Source organism: Lynx rufus, unplaced genomic scaffold (assembly GCF_022079265.1).
Source record: "Lynx rufus isolate CCGP_SWC_20201006 ecotype Redwood Valley unplaced genomic scaffold, mLynRuf1.p SCAF_3, whole genome shotgun sequence".
Classification (NCBI taxonomy): Eukaryota; Metazoa; Chordata; class Mammalia; order Carnivora; family Felidae; genus Lynx; species Lynx rufus.
This window is the reverse complement of record NW_025814845.1, coordinates 30,565,400-30,583,527: the sequence shown is the minus strand read 5'-3', so window position 1 is coordinate 30,583,527 and position 18,128 is coordinate 30,565,400. Positions and strand designations below refer to the sequence as shown.

At 39.4% G+C, this 18,128-nt stretch overlaps 1 protein-coding gene across 3 annotated transcripts in view; it reads right to left on the bottom strand.

The window, feature by feature from the left end:
* RHOH (ras homolog family member H) overlaps positions 1–17,651 on the bottom strand; it is a 44,820-nt gene extending 27,169 nt beyond the window's left edge. Inside the window, exon 1 of one of the 3 annotated variants that reach the window (XM_047090966.1) lies at positions 17,432–17,651. The gene's annotated coding sequence lies outside the window, so the exon portion shown is untranslated. Of the gene's footprint in view, positions 1–8,408; positions 8,428–11,849; positions 12,165–17,431 lie in introns of those variants that run through there. The other 2 variants (XM_047090965.1, XM_047090967.1) reach the window with 2 other exon arrangements.
* Positions 17,652–18,128: the final 477 nt, after the last annotated feature.

Below are 18,128 nucleotides of genomic sequence, written 5' to 3'. Positions count from 1 at the left end.
GAATACATCTATGATTTGCCTAGTAAGGTATGCCTTTCAAGATATTTAAAAGTCAATTATTTCTAAATATTTAGATGCATTAGGAAAATGTGCTTCTTAAAGGATACCTTTAGGAATCTTCTCACATAAAAATTTTTAAATAGTCATCTGTATTCATCAATTAAATGTTTTATACTTTGCTTAAATTATTCTAGCTAAAGTTCATTCTCTTATTTTAAAACATAAACCACTCACAAACCCATTTAATAACTCCAACATCTCTCTTTAAAAATGATTTTCTATAGCTTATCAAGTTTCAAGATATAAGAGACTTGAGATCCCTCTAAGTCTTAAAAGATAAAATGTAATTATAGGTTTAGGACTCTCAAAGCATTGAGTTGCCTTCAAAATGTCAAAATAATTTTCACATCAAAATCATTTTACTAGTTTCATTATTAATATAACACCACAAATTGACTTTATTTTAATAAGGAATTTGGGCCTTTTATTATAAAAATAATACGTACTAATTATAGAAACTACAAGAAAAATGAAAAACATTTTAAAATTATATGTAATCTTACCATACACTAGATGACAATTTTTAACATATTGGCTTATTTTCACATTCTGAATTCATGTATAAAAACTATATATAGGCCTTTTTAAACAAAAATATATGCTATATCCTCTAATTTTTTACTTGTCATTATTCTTCAAAAAATATTTTAGGGGTGCCTGGGTACTCAGTCAATTAAGTGTCCAACTCTTGATTTTGGCTCAGGTAATGATCTCACAGTTTGTGGGATCAAGCCCTTCATCAGGCTTTGCAGTGACAGCAGAGATCCTGCTTGGGATTATCTCTCTCCTTCTCTTTCTATCCCTCCCCCACCCACATCCATACTCTCTTTCTCAAAATAAATAAACTTTAAAAAAATTTTAATAAATATTTAATAGGCTTAAATATAATTCATTTCTGTTGGACATTTAAATTGATTTTTAGGTTCCTCTATTGTAAAAAAAAAAACTTTGCGTTGAAAAGCTTTTATTTTATAATAAAATACTTATTGTTTTCTTAGGGATAATTCTTAGAAGGGGCAAAAGGCTATAGACATTTTGAAGCTATTCATTCCTACTGCCCAGTTACTTGCCATTTTTCTGAAAAAAGACCTTTCTATAGCCGTCTAAAATAACTGAAAATAATAATTTAGAACAGAGCCTACTAAATGGTGAGAAGAAAGGATCATTCTACTCTTTTCCCTGACCAGCTGGTGATATTGTTTATAAATTGTATTTTGGCCAATATTTTATAGGAAAAGAGAAAACTTGATAATAATTTAGAAGTTCCTGATCAAACTCAAAAAGAGTTTGTAAAGGCAACTAAGTTTGTTTTTGTTATTTATCCTGCATTTTACCTTAGTAATTTATTTGTTAAACATCAAGTATTTAAGAATTGTTAAACATTCTCAAAACCGGCAAAAGAAAGAAAAGTAATCACAGTTAGCAGATAAAATAATGAGTTACGTACCTGTTGAGAAATAAAACCAGTCATGACCAAATATATAAAGGAAGGAGCACTAACATTTAAATTCCAAGTAGCATGAATAAATGTAGGAAAAAATTTAAAATATGATCGTTTAAGCACTCCAAAGAAAGGACTAGCTAACCAGGGAAGCTTTAAAATAATATAACTTCAAAAAAATTAAAATAAAATAACTTCGTAAGTTTGGCTGGTCACAGTTCAAAAACAAAATTTAGCATAAACTAAAGCTGAAAGTGCTGGTGATTTTTTTCTTATGAATACAATTGCACAATCTAGTTTCTAAACTGAAAACCACAGGAGCCTAGCCCCTGTTGGAAGAGAAACTTTTATTTTTCCTTCCATATATATGTGTGTTGGGTCTTTCCTGGATGACATACATGTCAAACGGGTAGCCCTTGGGGAAATCCAAAACTACTGGTTTGGGTTTTGAACTTTTGATCCAAGTTTTACATAGAACTCCCCTGCCGTCTTGCAAAAACTATCCATGTGTTCTTATGGCTCTAAAATTTAATAGAAACATTGCCACAATTCACATTTAGAAATTGCCTTTCCTGAGACAGAGAGGATGGAAACAAAGAAAAGACAGCTATAGGACTCAGCAAAGATACCCTAGTTACTTGCCCTTCATTAATTCAAATGATCCATTTAAGCATCAGCTGTATTCTTATTACACTAGGTATACAATGTTTACACTAGGTAAATGCTTCCTATACACTAGGAAGCGATGTTCACTTTTGAGCTTCTTTCTACATATTGTGCACATTTTGGAGGGAAAGTACTAGCATGATGGCATTTTTAAAATGTAAAAACTAAACTAAATGCTTACAAGTAAAGTACATACACATATATTTAAAGTAAAAGTTATATGCCACATTTACTATAATGAACATTATTACCATTATATTTTTTAAAGCCCACATTACTACAGATACTTCTCTGATATTACCAGACATTCTGTGTGTAGGGATAGAGTGACAATATTATTCTAGAAGATGTAGGAAATTGTGGTACTGTCAACATGTAAGATTTTTCTGCCTTTTCCCCTCCTATTTCCTGTATGTACATCCAACACCCTCTTCTACTCCCTTATCACAAGCAGAAGAAGAGGGAGAGACTACTGATATAAATTTCGGCAAGTTGCTGACCAAAGATATTGGAGCTTAAAGAAAAATCAGGTTTTATCCGAAATAAGTATGCCAAAGGGGATTTCTAAATCCTTTAAAGGTTTTTGTAGTTGATGGCAATGGTTTTACATCATTTAAATTTGAATTCAAATATATGGCTTTCTTTTTCCTTGTTACAAGGAACAATCACAGACATTCTTATACTTCTCGATCATGGCTGTGATCATTTTCAGTTGGAACAAAGACAGAAAAAAATTTCTGTGGCAGCTGAGAAGAAGGTTCACATTCGGATTTATGTGTTCAGGAGGGCTTAAGGAGACGACAGCTGGAATACCAATGGGGAAAGCAAGGGAAGAGTAGGGGTCCTGCTGCAAAGAATGGATCCTCTGAAAGAAAGCAAAAGCATCAAGGAAGACATGTGTGCCAGTCAGTTCCCTGCATCAGCAACTAGGTTGCTAGGCATGCGGACATAGCAGTGAGAGCAGTCTCCAGGAGACAGGAGAGGTAGAGCGTTTGCTATAAGCCTTTGGCGTACATGACTATTTCTGTTTTGAGGGCTGTAACTGAGTATTCCATGATGCAGTATTACTATTAAAATGCATTAAATGTACTAAATTACAGTAAATTGACTACATTGACTACATTGAATTGAAATTGGCAGGAGACCCAGTCATGGGTGTACAATACTTAAACTGGTTGTAGACGTTGAATTGCACTAATTACTTGAATATATTTGTCATAGATTTTCTTTTTCTACCTGGAAAAAGATGAATAATCCTTACACTATGCTAGACCAAGAGAAGTCTGACTCTATTTCACAATTAATCTAGCCAATTGCACATACTTTTCCTCTGGACGGTTGAAGATGGTGTGCGTTTTCGCTCCCCGTCCTTTATCTGCCCACTCTACGAACATGACACAATAACATGGTCTTATCGCTTTCAGCAGAATTGGCTAATTTAAACAGTTGGGTTTCGGGTAAATCTCCAGACCCTGCCTGAGCCTCTATCACAGTCCAAGCGGACAAGAGATTAACAAAGGCACGACCTTTCCTCCGAAAACACCCAGTTCCCCAAATTGCAAGTGAGGTACCCACTAACAAAAGACAGCCAACTGGGCTTCTGTGGTTTAAGGCTGTACAGGGAAAGGACTTATCTCCAAAGTCATCAGGGCCCAGATGTTCAGCTTCAGATAGGAAAACCTACATTTTACACTCGGAACCAAGCATATTACACACTCACTACTGTCTTTCACCCCAAAAAACAGCCTGACTGGGCATCCAGTATTCACTGAGGGGCATCAGTTGGCCCCACACCAGTAACCATACTCTGGAGTTGGCCATATCAGTATTTACAACCGGCCTGCATTTCTCGTACCGTGAAAGGAAACACATGACTATAAACAAGTATTAAAGTAGAATTTTGAGAGACTGCTTTCCCAAATGGGAACTAACTCTGGCTTCACTTAAGAGAATGCAGCATTAAGGACTTAGAACAGGAGTCATATATACTCTCCAGCCGCACACGTTTACTCAAGCTGAGGATTCAGTACTATAAAACTACACGCATCTCTGCCATCTTGCCCTCATTTTACCGATCAACTGGAGAGTCAGCATTTCTCTTTGGCAGCTAAATCCAGCATCAGCAAGAATCAGAACTTTCTCAACCTCTGCAGGGCCTCCTCTACTGTACTGACAACTTCAGAGGCAAGAGTTCTTAATATGAGGACTCTGGACTACTAGGAGGCCATGGGTGGGTTTTAGAGGGCCCCCAAATCCTCTAAAATTATATGGCAAATGTACACGTTCCTGTATTTCTGTGCTTTTTCTCAAGAAGGCTTTTGGTTCTCAACAGATTCTCAAAGGAATTTGTGAGCAAAAAAATGATTAGGAAACACTGCTCTGAAGTGTAAGCCAATCAGTCCATGAAAAAACCCTGTTAAGTGGGGAATAGGATAGTTGGCAGGTGCACCCTTACACATCCAATAGACCCTGAGTTGTGCCTCCAGTGCTAAGAAGAGTTGTGATTTATTCTTGGTTTATCCTGCTATGTCCCAAGAGACTAGTGACCCTGGTGATAGGGAATGTGAAACATTTTTAAAGTAAAAGAATCACCTTCAGTATAAAGAGGGGGCACCTGGCTCACTCAATAGGTTAAGCATCTGACTTTGGCTCAGGTCATGACCTTGCTGTTCTGGAGTTCGAGTCCCGGGTCGGGCTCTGTGCTGACAGCTCAGAGCCTGTAGCCTATTTCAGATTCTGTGTCTCGCTCTTTCTGCCCCTCTCCAACTCACTCTCTCTCTCTCTTTCAAAAATGAATAAGCATTTAAAAAAATTTTAAGTTGGAAGAACTCAAGATATTAAAGGCTATTTGAGAGCTTCCTACAATCACTAAAGTCCTTCTAAAGCCAGGTGAAACAGATAATCTCAGTACCATAGCTCCTGTCCCTGTAATATCATTTACTTTTAATATGTTTATTTTGTGATATGTTGTTGTTAATGGTACATGTCTAAGTGTTATTACTATTTTGAGTGATAAAGTCCTATATATAGAGTACTACATTGCATCAAAAATCAGACTTTCTTTCTTTCTGTAATGTAATGTTATCATACACTGGGGCCCAAAATATTTTCTGGACACAGCCCCACTTATTCTACTCACATTTATTCTTAGTTACCACCTTCCAGTGGTCTGAAATCGAATGTTTGTGGGTCCTAGACTCTCCCTATGACCATTCCTCTCTGTACCACCTGCTTGTAGTTCTCTTGTTCACAGCTGCTTCCAGTTGGTCCAAATGCCTGACAAAAGTTGTTTCACAGTGGAAGGGAATTCGGTGGTACAAACTGTATTTCTGTAAGGAGTAACATAAGTACACCTCCTGTTTTTAGTTTGTTTCTACAGATTCAGTAAATAACTTGTCTCTTCTGGGCTTTCTCTGTTGTCATACCCCTTTATGTCATAAGCCCTTAGATCCTAAGCCTCAAGGTAATAGCCTCACTGCCCCCCCCAACACACACACACACACACACACACACACACACACACACATTGGTATACATTCCCTCGGCCAATCCAAACTATTACCTTTAATCTGGCAGTGTTGTTCAAAGTATGATCTGCAGACCATTTGTGTCAGAAGCTTTATGGCGTGGTAAGACTTGTTAAAAATGCATATTCCTGCCAACCCCAGACCAACTGAATCAGAATCCATGGAGGTGGAACCTAGGAAGTTGCATTTGTTAACATGACCCCCACATCCATCCAAGTGACCCTTAAATGAACTACAATTTGAGAACCCATGATTTAGAAGAATCATTTCCTCTCTGACTGGAGCGCTCTTGTTTTCAGATCTAAACAGAACTGTTTTCACATCCATCATGTTCATCTCTGAAATCAGCATCTCCCTGTCTTTACCTAAGAAATGCCCTCTCCTCTCTCTCTTGCCTTTGCCAGTTGGGTTTTTTTCCTCTGGGTTATTTCTCAGCTTCTGCAGTCTATGTTAGCAAGTCTTTAGTACCCATCCAGCCATTCCTTCCTCCTTCATGAGCTGCCCCAAAGAAACACCCTTAGGGGCGCCGGGGTGGCTCAGTCTGTTAAGCATCTGACTTCAGCTCAGGTCCTGATCTCATGGTTCGTGGGTTCAAGTCCTGTGCTGGGCTCTGTGCTGACAGCTCAGAGGCTGGAGCCTGCTTTGGATTCTGTGTCTCCCTCTCTCTCTGCCCCTTCCCTACTTGCATGCTCTCTCCCTCTCTCTCCCTCTCTCTCTCTCTCTCCCTCTCAAAAATAAATAAACATTAAAAATTTTTTAAATAAAAAAAAGAAAGCACTTTAGCATCTACCACTCCAGACTGCCTCATCCAAACTCCCTTTACAATACCCTGCCCAGAGAATCATAGTACACATCTGCATGTCAAAGCCAAACCTCATCTGGTCCACACAACTGCTCAATCTTCCAGTTAAATGTTAAAACTACTTAAGATCACTTATTTACAGGCTTTCTCCACATTTTTAAAATGCACACACACCACTACTCCAATAAACAAAATAAAAACAAAATTCTATCATTTCACCATACTAACACACCAAATGCTTACACTGTTTTACACTCACATTTAATCTTCATTCATAACAAAATCAGAATGTAAGTGAGATTTTTCATCCTGTTTTTTTTAGTCCTGTTTTTCTAATTTAACACTATACCAAATATATTTTCATATAACTACCATAGGTATTACCTTTAATGACTACAAAGTATTCCATGGGGTTAACGCTACCAGAACCATTATTGCTTAGTTAGGTTATTTTCCGATTCTGCTGTTATAAATGGTAATACAGTGAATGTGTTCCTGCATGTTATTTTTTCCTTCTTTGAATTATTTATTTAGAATAAATTCCCAGGGATAGAATTAAGAGATCAAAGTGTATGCGCATTTTAATGGCTCTTGACACATTGCCAAGTTGCCATATTTGTATTTTACACAGTTCCTTGATGGCATGCTGATAAAATGTTTAACAGCCTCTCCTCAAAAAAAAAAGGTATGAGGAGCCTGATTTATGGTGTTCGCCAATTTTCATGGTGTAAATATTCCTACCATGGCCAGTTTCAAGCTACGAATTTGAATGCAGAGTTGGAAAGAGATCCTCAGTGGCACACTATTATTGAAATAAGTTCAAGGACATAAATAATAGTAAAATGTAGTAAATAAAAAGGAAGTAATGAGTTTTGAGTATTTATTGCCTTTATTTTTAACATAACTTGTTTAACTGTGAGTTATAGAATTTAATTTTTCCTGGTGTCTGTGTTCAACAACTGGCTTGCAAAATTTCTGGAAATATTACAGGCAGCTCTTGCAAACAAATGCAGGCAGGCTCCCGCACACAGCTACAAATATCTCACTTGATATTTTGTAAGAGCACGGCTTTTTCTTTTCATTGAAGCCATTGAAAATTCACCCTATTCCCATCTGTTGTCACAAACAATAACCATGCTTTTAGGTTAGCAAGTTATGCAAATATATGATGAATAAAGCATAATGCAAAAAAAAAAATAGAGCAGGAGGTCTATCTGAGTCAATTAATTCCACCCACCCTCCCCCAATTGGGACAATACTCTCTTTGTGGACTCATTTACTAGTGTTTTTTCACGGGGTCACCTATAGCAACTACTCAATTATTTATTAACTCGAACAATGACTGAGTAGATGACTATACTCAGTTCTCATGGCAAATGTGATGAGAACCATACTGCATGTTACTTAACCACTCTCTTCCTTGGTTTTCTTTTCTACGAAATGGGGAAGAGGTCATTGCTGACTACAGTTTTACAAGAAACTAAATGTAGAGATAAGAAGACTCCAATTTATGCTCTAAGAAGCAATTGAGCGTTCTGTAATACTTTGAAATTTTCTTCCAAACGTAATTCATTAGTGTTGTCTCACTGGAAAAGAGAAATGGAAGAATGATTTGGCACTTTCTCCCTTGAAAGCAAATTCCTTTCTTTGGGCTGTCCCTGAGTAATAATGAACAGCCTCCATGTGTATTTAACACTATAGAATTTTGAAAGTGGCACCCTACCACTTGAGCGTTAAAAATGTAAATATGGTTGATGAAAACTCTAAACATGCTCACACTTTTAACTCCGTCAACCCATCCCCAGGAATTCTCCTAAGAAATAAATTCAAAACAACAGAAATTACTTGTGTCGAGATTAATCACAACAGTGGGAGGATCATTTTGCACCATTTCAGCACTTACGTAACTTACCATCTTGGTGCCTGGTGCCCTAGTAGAAGAGTTCTGGATTAATGACTCTCAGATGCTCACCTATAGAGCAACTGCCTCCAGGCCACCTGGGGGAAAGGGTTTGTATTGATTATCACACAGATTCCTGGACTAAATCTCAGGGCTTCTATGTGATACCTGGGAAGTGCTAGTTTTTTAAAAACTCCCCAAGTGGTTTTGATGTCCAGCCAGCTTTAGGAACTATAATTCCAGGCCACAACCAAACAAATCACATTATCTCTGAACAACTGTCCACATCCAGGGAACAGTACATCTTCTTAAGCAAAATACCAAGAGGTTGCTTGGGACTTCAAGCAGCTGTTTGAGTCAAATGATTTAAAAGCCACGTAGGAGGAACCTTTGTTTCTGGCACGAACCTGCCTCTATTCACCCTTTCCATCTCAGATGCCCTCCTTTGCACTCCCCATCCCAGCACCCACCACTGTCATGTTCCCCTTTCGCACCCTATCTTGACTTGGGCCCACCCCTTTGCATACACAAAACCCCAAATCTTCCTCCCTTTTGTTATTAGTGGGGCTCTAGAAGGGAAACAATATTACTATTTGACCAAGATAATCTGCACATATAATTGAGAAATCCCTTGCATAATGAACATATTGGCCATATTTGCATTTTTTAAAAGGGGGCTTACTAACCTCACCCCCCCCCAAAAAAAAACTCTCTAGTTTGGAGAGTGGAACGAGCAAGCAAGACGTTTTTCAATCTTAGCTTTCCCCCAGACCCAAGCATCTAGAATCCAGATAAGTACTTTGGGTACTCCTTGTCAAAATGGTCACAACTTTTGAATAGAAATGGTTTTTGGCTATGTCTTGCTAGCACTAAAATTAGAATACAATAAAATTAAAAATAATTTAATTTAAGCTGGCCAAGGAAGGAGAGTCACTCTCTGCCTCTAATGCCAAACACCTCTAAAATTCCACCCAAAGCATTCAGGAAGCAACATCAGCCACAGATGCCCACAAATAACACAGCAGTCACTCAGATAGTTGTCCTATAAGTCTGACAATCAGATATGGAACGGCTTAAAAGATCAGTTTCTGGGGCACCTGGGTGGCTCAGTCGGTTGAGCATCCGACCTAGGCTCAGGTTCATGATCTCACGGTCTGCGGGTTCAAGCCCCGCATCAGGCTCTGTGCTGACAGCTCAGAGCCTGGAGCCTGCTTCGGATTCTGTGTCTCCCTCTCTCTCTGCCCCTCCCCAGTGCTCACACTCTGTCTCTCTCTGTCTCTCAAAAATAAATGAAAACATCAAAAATTTTTTTAAAAAAATCAGTTTCAAATCTTGTTTTCCTTTTTTCATATATATTATTGCTATAAAACAGACTACCCCATGCCTATTCCATACTTGGTGCTCAAAAGATATTAATTTCCAGCCTTCACCCATCAGCCTCATTTTCCTTTGAAAGGAGCACCGGCATTAAAAGAGTTACTTTACAGTTATCTCGTTCCCAGCCAGACACCATATCATCTTCACTCTCGTGTCCCCAGCCAAGTCTTAGTAACAATCATAATAGCTACATTTCTTCAGAGTTTATTTTATGCCAGGCACTAAGCTAAATGCTGCACACATTTATATTTCATTTTTATCCTTACAACAACTCTGACATAGGTATTTTCAGTTATTGGAGCTACTTTACAGATTTTTGTTTTTAATCTGAGGATTGAAGAAGTGAAGTAATGTGTCCTAGGTTCCCACAGCTCAGAAGCAATAGCACCAGGTTCAGCACAAGATAATCTGGCTCCAAAAGTCTGGATTCTTATTCACCATACTGTAGTTTTGTTATTATATGGATGCAAATATTTCACACTTCAGAAGAAAAAAAAAAGTGCTCCAAATCATTAGGAAAAAAACACCAGCAGATCCATAGCATCTCAGTCAGACATGTGAAGGAAGTAACACATATTTCATGGAGTTTTTGGGTTGGCTTTTGAAGACTACAGGCTTGCTTGGTCAACCAAATCATTCTCCTAAGAGGAAGGCCACTTTAATACTTGATGATTGACCTGTAGTAACCAGAAATGGAGGTCTTACAGGATCCCTGAGCCACACAAACCTTTCCTAGCATAAATGGTATGGTAAAGGAAGACAGTAAAGGGAAGGCAAGTAGAAGATAAAAAGTAGTCCCAAAATGAAAAGACTCAGGGATCTCTGGGCTCCCACTCACCTGGAATTCTGTGAGTGCTATGAAAGCTCAGAAAAGGAGCCTAATGGCATAAGAAGACTAGAAAACTATTGAATGGAGTCAGTTCTGTTCAGCAGCCTCTCAAGGTCCTCTATAACTTGTCTACACCTGAATTTTCCAAGCTTATTTCCTGCCAATATGTTAAACAAATTTTCCTCTTTTGAGGGCCAGTCTCCTCAACTGGACTGCTCATCTCGTCAGTCTCACCTCTGTGCCTTTGCCCACACAATCCTCCCATGTGAATTAACCTCCACATTCTCCATCTACTCAAATCTCATGTTTTTCCAAAGCCATGTCTTCCAGACCATTCTTGCTTACCCTCAAACCCCCTTTCTTGGAACTCTTATAACTTACCACCCATGTAACCCCAGTCATCACTCAATTCCCCTCTGAATTTTACCTCTTCCTGAATTTTACCTCTTGCCATGACTACTAGATTATATGTTCCTTTGTATAGAGGCTTCCTTAATTTTTCTTATATCCTCCACAGCACCAGCTCGGAACCAATAAATGATTATTGACTAGTTGTTGCTTGCTTGAATATTTCATTGGCAACTTTAATTTAGTGAAGTACCTTAAACTAGTGATTTCTCTACCTTCATTTAGCTATAACCCAGGCTATTGATGGTACCTCATAGCATGTCCCCAAATCAAACCACCTCAAAAACTAAATTTAATTTAATTCAATTTAATTTAAAAATAAATACTTATGCTTCATATACCACTTGTAGGAAGAGGACTCAAGCATTGACAATAGGTGAAACAGACAAGCTAGAAATTCCAGCTCCAAATCCACATCATCTGGATTTGGGTTGGTTTCTTTTTTGATTTAGAACATTTTAAAGCTCTTATTTATACAACTGAGAGGATCTTTAAGTTTACTTATCAAACATAGGGTGATATTTCAACTACCCAAATATTTGAACTCAGTCATAGTCAATAACAAACATATGAATTCTCTAAGAGAATATCTGAATAACCAAAAACCAACTATTATAACTTGTAAAGTTTCAAAAATGATACGCATCTTTTTAGGATGGTGCGTGGCGGGGCGGGGGGACTGGATACCAGGGCAAGTCCCCGTTCCCCCATAATATGGTACCATACTTTACAACTATAGAAAAAGGTAATTACTGTGTTTAGCCTAGAGTAAAGCTAAATACATTGGAGAGATTTCTTTTGACACTGAGGAACTATTTTTAAAGAAGCAAAAGTCTTACCTGTTGTAGAATGCCAAAGAAATTTCTTGACACCAAAATGACTGACTCCGGAAGTTAATCTGTTCAGTGCAGGTAAGTAAAAGCAAAAGCTGCCCAAGCGCTGTTATAAATTCCTCTGGGATCAACTTTTCCTTCCTCCCCAAGGATATAGCTGATTCACACTGGAAGAACCAAAACTATAAGAGTTGAGCTGGTAGAGAATCCAACCCAAGATGGTTGGGTTTAGTGTGCGTGGTGACTGAGGTGGCAGGAACAATCCGAATGTGACAATAGAGATTAGCAAGTTCCTGTGCATAAGTCAATTTCCTGTAGCTGGCTCCTCTGAAGAGGGGATTTCATTTGTGTGGGTTTATGAGCGTGTGTGTGTGTGTACACGTGTGCGCGTGCGCGCACATGCATTTTTCTCCATGACAATATGAAAACTTTCCCAGATAAGAGGCTTTTCCATTTCCCACCAACACAACACCTACGTAAAACTGAGGAAAGGAAGAGTGAAAAACCAAGATGATTCCTTAAGGAAATGAAATAAAGCAGAAGAAAGGAGAAAAAAAATGTCCACTCCTCTAACCGGTCTTAGTTAATTTAAGCTTAGGAAAAAAGTACCTTAGAACATAAACGTCAACTTGGTGAACATACTAACTGTGGAGGGAAAACAGTAGGTGGATGGTTTGCTTTGATTTATTAATAACTATCAAATAATAATTTAGAAAGAACTGACTCAGCCATATCGAAAGCTCAAGCAGCCCCACAATGAATTTATCCTTTTTTGGACCAGCACCTGTGTTATGAGGTAGGTGACTGAGTTGTTTTCAGACTCCTCACAGTTTCATTATCTGCCTCCAAACACAAATTTACTTGTTTTGTCCTTCTGTGCAATCCAGGTGTAGAGACCATCTGCATTTAGATTATGGTGAAGTTGCCTAGACCAACAAATTTAACTTTCATGATGTGCTCACGATCCCCCATGCCTCAAATCTCTGGATAGTCATAAATGCTACTGCCCAGGGTGAAATCTTGGTCAGAATATCTACATGCCATAAAGATAAAGTCAACTCCATTCAAGTCAACAAATAGCTATGGAGCCCCGCTATGTGTAAGATTCAGTGCCGGGTGCTGGAGTAGGGTGGGAACACAAAGATGAACAAGTTGGAATCTCTCACTCACAATGGTCAAAATCAAATAAAGGAGGACACAGACATAAAAGAGATGCTCCAAATGAGGATTTATTTGTAGATCTCACTTGAAAAAATCCTGGCACACAGGGGTCAGGGAAGAGGAAAGTGTGTGGAACCATTTGGGCAGTAAAATAGCCACTGAGCATCGATATGGATTCTCTCATAATATTCCAGGGAGCCTCACTGGCTTCCAGGAGGCCCCACAGAACAGTAGTATTATTTGAGGGTCATCCTCATCATTGTAGACTCAGAATCCTGTTATGCACCTGACACTGTACAAAGACCAAGAAGAAAAGCACAAAGACCAAGACAGATATATTTTCTGTCCTCACAGCACCTATGTCTTAATTGAGGGGTGGAGGATGAGGGACAAAAACATTCAAATATATGCAACAGTTACAAATTGTAGTGATTATTACAAAGGAATCAGGGAAGAAGGTGAGCTGGAGAGCGTGACAATGTCTGTGTCCTAGAGGTGGCCAAGGAGGGCCTCTGTAAGAAGCTAACATTTAAGCTGAGACCTACAGCCGTGATTCTCCGTCCTGGCTAAAAATTAGAATCATCTGAGAAGCTTTTAAAAAATACCAGTACCTAGGCTCCACCCCTGGAGATTTCAGTTTAATTTGTCTCATTTGGAGCCTGGGTATTAATAACACACACACACACACACACACACACACACACACACACCCTCAATCATTCTAATGTGCCGCTACTGCTCTAATGATGAGAAAGAGGGGTGTGGAGAGAAAAGGAGGAAGGACATTCCGAGCAGAGATAATTTATATGTGCAAAGTCCCTGATGAAGGAAAGAGTTTGCTGTGTTCAAGGGAGTGGAAGAGGATTAATATGTCTAGTGTTCAGCAGTGGCAGGAATAAACAGTGCAAGATGGGCATTCTCAGACAGGGACACACCATCACTAAGCCCATAAGAGACCCTTACATGAACGCAAGTGTCCATTTATTAATGTGCACTAAGAACTCAATCTGCCGGGTGAGATCCTTGAGCTCTCTGATGAGTATATTATCTCCTTCTAGAAAATTCTCCGTGGAAAGCCAGATCACCGCCATGATATTATTAGATAAGTAGAACATATAACTTGTGGATACCTTAGTTATTTACCTCTGGTTTTGTTCATCGAAAGATTTAGGGCAACTTGTAAGGATACATATACCTTAGCAAGATAAAACCAATTGAAAACAAGAAATGAAAAGATGAGGCCAAGAGAAATGAAGACAAAGATTCTAAAACCAGAGGTGAGGTTGATACAGAAAAGATATGCCATGTGGTGCTAAGCTTTTAAGCAACCATATGAAATAACAAATTCTTCCACAAAGAAATTGAGTGCCCCTCAATAAAAATGACTATTTCTGAGACTAAAGAGAAATGCAGCCCCTGAATTCTCATAGAGAGGACATAATGGCTGAAATGAAACACCGTCTTTACGCTAAACACAGCCAGTGACAAGTTTTGCAAGGTGGTTCCTTACATTGCTTCTCAGTGCAGGCTGATTTCATCTCCTGAAACACTTGACTAAAAGCAATCCCAGGGTGCAAGTAGGGGAGGGTGTGCCGGAAGGGGGTGGTTAATACAGGGTGTGCTATCCCCGGGCACTGCTATGAGGTGCCAAATTAGTGCAGGGATGAAGATCAATTTCAGATTTCCTTCAGAAAATTGGGGATAGAAGAGTTTTCTCATCCAAGCTTCTAAAAGAATTGGGCAGCAGTGACTTCAAAATTGGTCATACTTGCAGCAAGAGACCTAGGGGTTTTCTGTGTCCCAATTTCCTTTGAGAAAGTGGAGGAGTCGGGCAGGGATAGTGGCCTGCATGGACAACCCCCCTCCACCTGCAGGAGAAGGTGAGGCAAGACTCTGCCTTTGAGACACAAAGCAAGAGGTGCCATAAGCATGAGGCCTCAGGCCTTGTGCATTTTTCCACAAAAGGGCACGCATACTCCCAGGGTCAGGCCACGTGGGGTGTGTCTGAGGGTCCAAGCACTCCCGTCGCATCCTGGACGGTGCTGGGAAGGGCATTGCTGGGTCTGGCTGCAAGACTGCCCTTTCCCGCTTGGCTCCCTGGCTGACCCCTCTTCTTCTGATGGACTGGCTCACTCCGTGTGTGTAATTTGTCGTTTCCGGGGTTCTCATATAGGCGTTGTGCTTTCTCCTGTTCTTGACGTGAGAAACAGTTTCTCCTCATGTCTCTCCCACACCTCTAATCTTCACATAGAGTTTAATCCCAGATGGTATTTTCATGGTAAGGGTGGGAGGGGGTTAGGGAGAGCTATCTAACTTTCTTCCTTTCCTGGAAATCTCTCTTTTTGGTTCTGTCCCAATCTCTCTTTTTCTCTCTTTCTCCCCCTCATTCTGTTAATAGACAGGGATACTGTTGGGGGTGGAAGCAAATGACTTAAAATACACATATATACCACACATCCACAGACACACACACATCCAAACCTCTCAGGGTGTCAGTTCTGATGCCTTGGGCCCAAGGTGGGGGAAATCCTGGGGAATTCAGCTATGGGTATGGGCCTCCTAGCAGGGAACAGACCCTATTATAAGCCATATTCCAGGAACCCACCTCCCATGAGCTCCCATACCACCCATGTTGACATTGCCAGAGTCCTCACCAACAGTCTTATAAAGTCTACTACTGAGGCCCTTGAGCCCTATGGCCTGGCCTTGCGCACTGGTGTATCTTAGGCACTGAAAAGTCATGCAAGAACCATTTGCTGAACGATAGACTGATTCTCTCATCTAATCCTCACGATGACTCTATGTGGTAAACATTTTAAAATATGTTTTACAGACAAGGAGAGCTCAGCTGGCTAAATGAAACTCTATGGCCTATGAAAAGGTGATGAAAGTTTTACCCCATCCAGCTGTCCTGGCTCTTTATGCCACCGTGTCCCAATAGAGAGAGCTGGGCCGCTGAGGGAAGGGAGATTCAGCCAGAGCCCCCAGGCCACAGGTCCATTTTTCCTCTCTTGGGTACCCCTCCTCTGAGATTCCCAGGCAAACACAATCCGCTTAAGGTCAAGACTTGCTTTCTCAAAACACCTTCATTTGAAATGCCCTCTGATATGGCAGAAGAACAGTTTATTTCCTCTTTAACAGTCTCCTAAGAACAAGGGCCTCTTTTATTGAGGATTTTTAAATAATAAGACAAATGTCTGTATACCCTGAACTCAGGCATAAGTGGTATTCTTGCCCATTGCAAACACGTTTTGCCATTTATTCCCAAGAGGACTCTTAATCACAATGGTAATCGTAATGTATAGTAAAATCTTGGAGACCTTGCGATATCAATCATTTACTAAATTATTTCTGCCCTTGGTTAGTAAGATGCCTCTCCTTCTTCTTACTATTAGCTTATTAACTGAAATGATTTAGATTTAGTGGGTAGCTTTTAATGTTTACACAGACCCTCATCTGTGATATGCCACCTAATAAGATAAAATATTTCAGTGGGTTCTGAAGATGGATATAGGTACTAAAACCTTGTCTGAATGCTTTGAAACCCAGGGCATTGGTCATACTGTAATTATTTTTACCCAGCTCCCCACTGCATGATAACTGTATTAAACCAAAACACGTATCCTTCTGATTGAGAGATTTCATGATGAGGATTGCAAAATGTTAGCCCTTCATAAAATAAAGAGGTTAATTCTGATGTATAATACATCAGTGTAAAATACATTCATAGAAAATACCCTGTAAAATTCTACATATTAAAATATCTTAGGAACGCCACAGGCTAGAAATCACATGAACAATTTCTTCCTTGCACATTTTAACTCGTTATAAACAACAGCCACCTTAACCAGATAAGAATATCGTTTCAAACATCTTCTAGCTTCTCTCTTATTGCCATAACCATAAAGACTATCATTTCCCCCGCCGTTCTTCCCATCATCTATCTTCTCTTTAACTGTTTTAATGCAACATGCGGCTTTTTGTGTTAGTGAATATTAGGTTCTCCAGATTCTCAACTGCCATTTTTATCCTGGTCTGTTTGCCCTGTGTAACTGTGTTTATCTAGCAAACATTTACATCCTGGTTCTTTTTATTGCAAAGCCATAATTCATAACAATGCAGGGTCTTGTTGCAGAAGATGATAGCACCCAAAGTAATCATTCAAGCTGTGGCTCTAAAGTTATGGTACTTTTTTTTTTTAACTGTTGGAACAGAGCTAATGTAGTCAAATGACCATTATCCTGCAAAGCAGTCACTTGGTAGTTGATGCACTTTTCCGACATTGCAGGCATTAGTCAAAGCGCTTTTAGAAACGTTTACAATATCCTCCTGACACGGTTTAACAAACTACAAAAGAAAACCAAAATCACTACCCTCTGTTCACAACGTGTTTTTAACTCCAAATATAATCTGGCTTGGTCACCCACCTTTATCCACTGGCTGAAGCTCCAAAGGGCTGTCTCCCAAAATCAAATCCACCTGAAAAGGACAAAGATTTGCTATCATTGAAGAAACTTAAAAGAATGTGCCTCGGGTTCAGAGCAAATCCATAAGAGGAGCTTGAGACATGATGTAAGAGCAGTGTCTTTGGGTCAAGTGCATAAACTCCCATGGGACCCCTGCAAAGGGCGCAACATTCACTCTGATGCAGAAATTCTGGTTTGTTTAAAAAAGAGGAAGAAGGCCATCACTGCTTCTCACATTCATATTTTACTCGTTGCCTTGATAGGGATCTTCAGTTTGGGCACAAACATCACAGGGTAACTGCAACTCAGCACACCTGCTCGGAGCGGGGGTTGCAAACGTTTCAGTTATAAAGCAGAGACCAGTGAGTGCTAACTTGCCATCTCTTCAAAATAACAGATCTCCTGCACAGTTCTGGAGGGAACAGGTTGAAGTCTGTACCCGAAGGTAATCTGACATTTTGAAGAAAGTATAAATTTGAATTAAGACAAAGCAAGATTCAAATTCCATCTCCATTTAATTGCAAGGATACGGCCCTAGTTGTCCCATCTGGAAAATAGGTGTAATAAGAACTATCTTGGAAGGATTTTTGTAAAAAAGCTGTAAAGTCCTTGAAATGTAGGAGACACAAGTTAACATGGTGGCTATTATTTTTTTTTT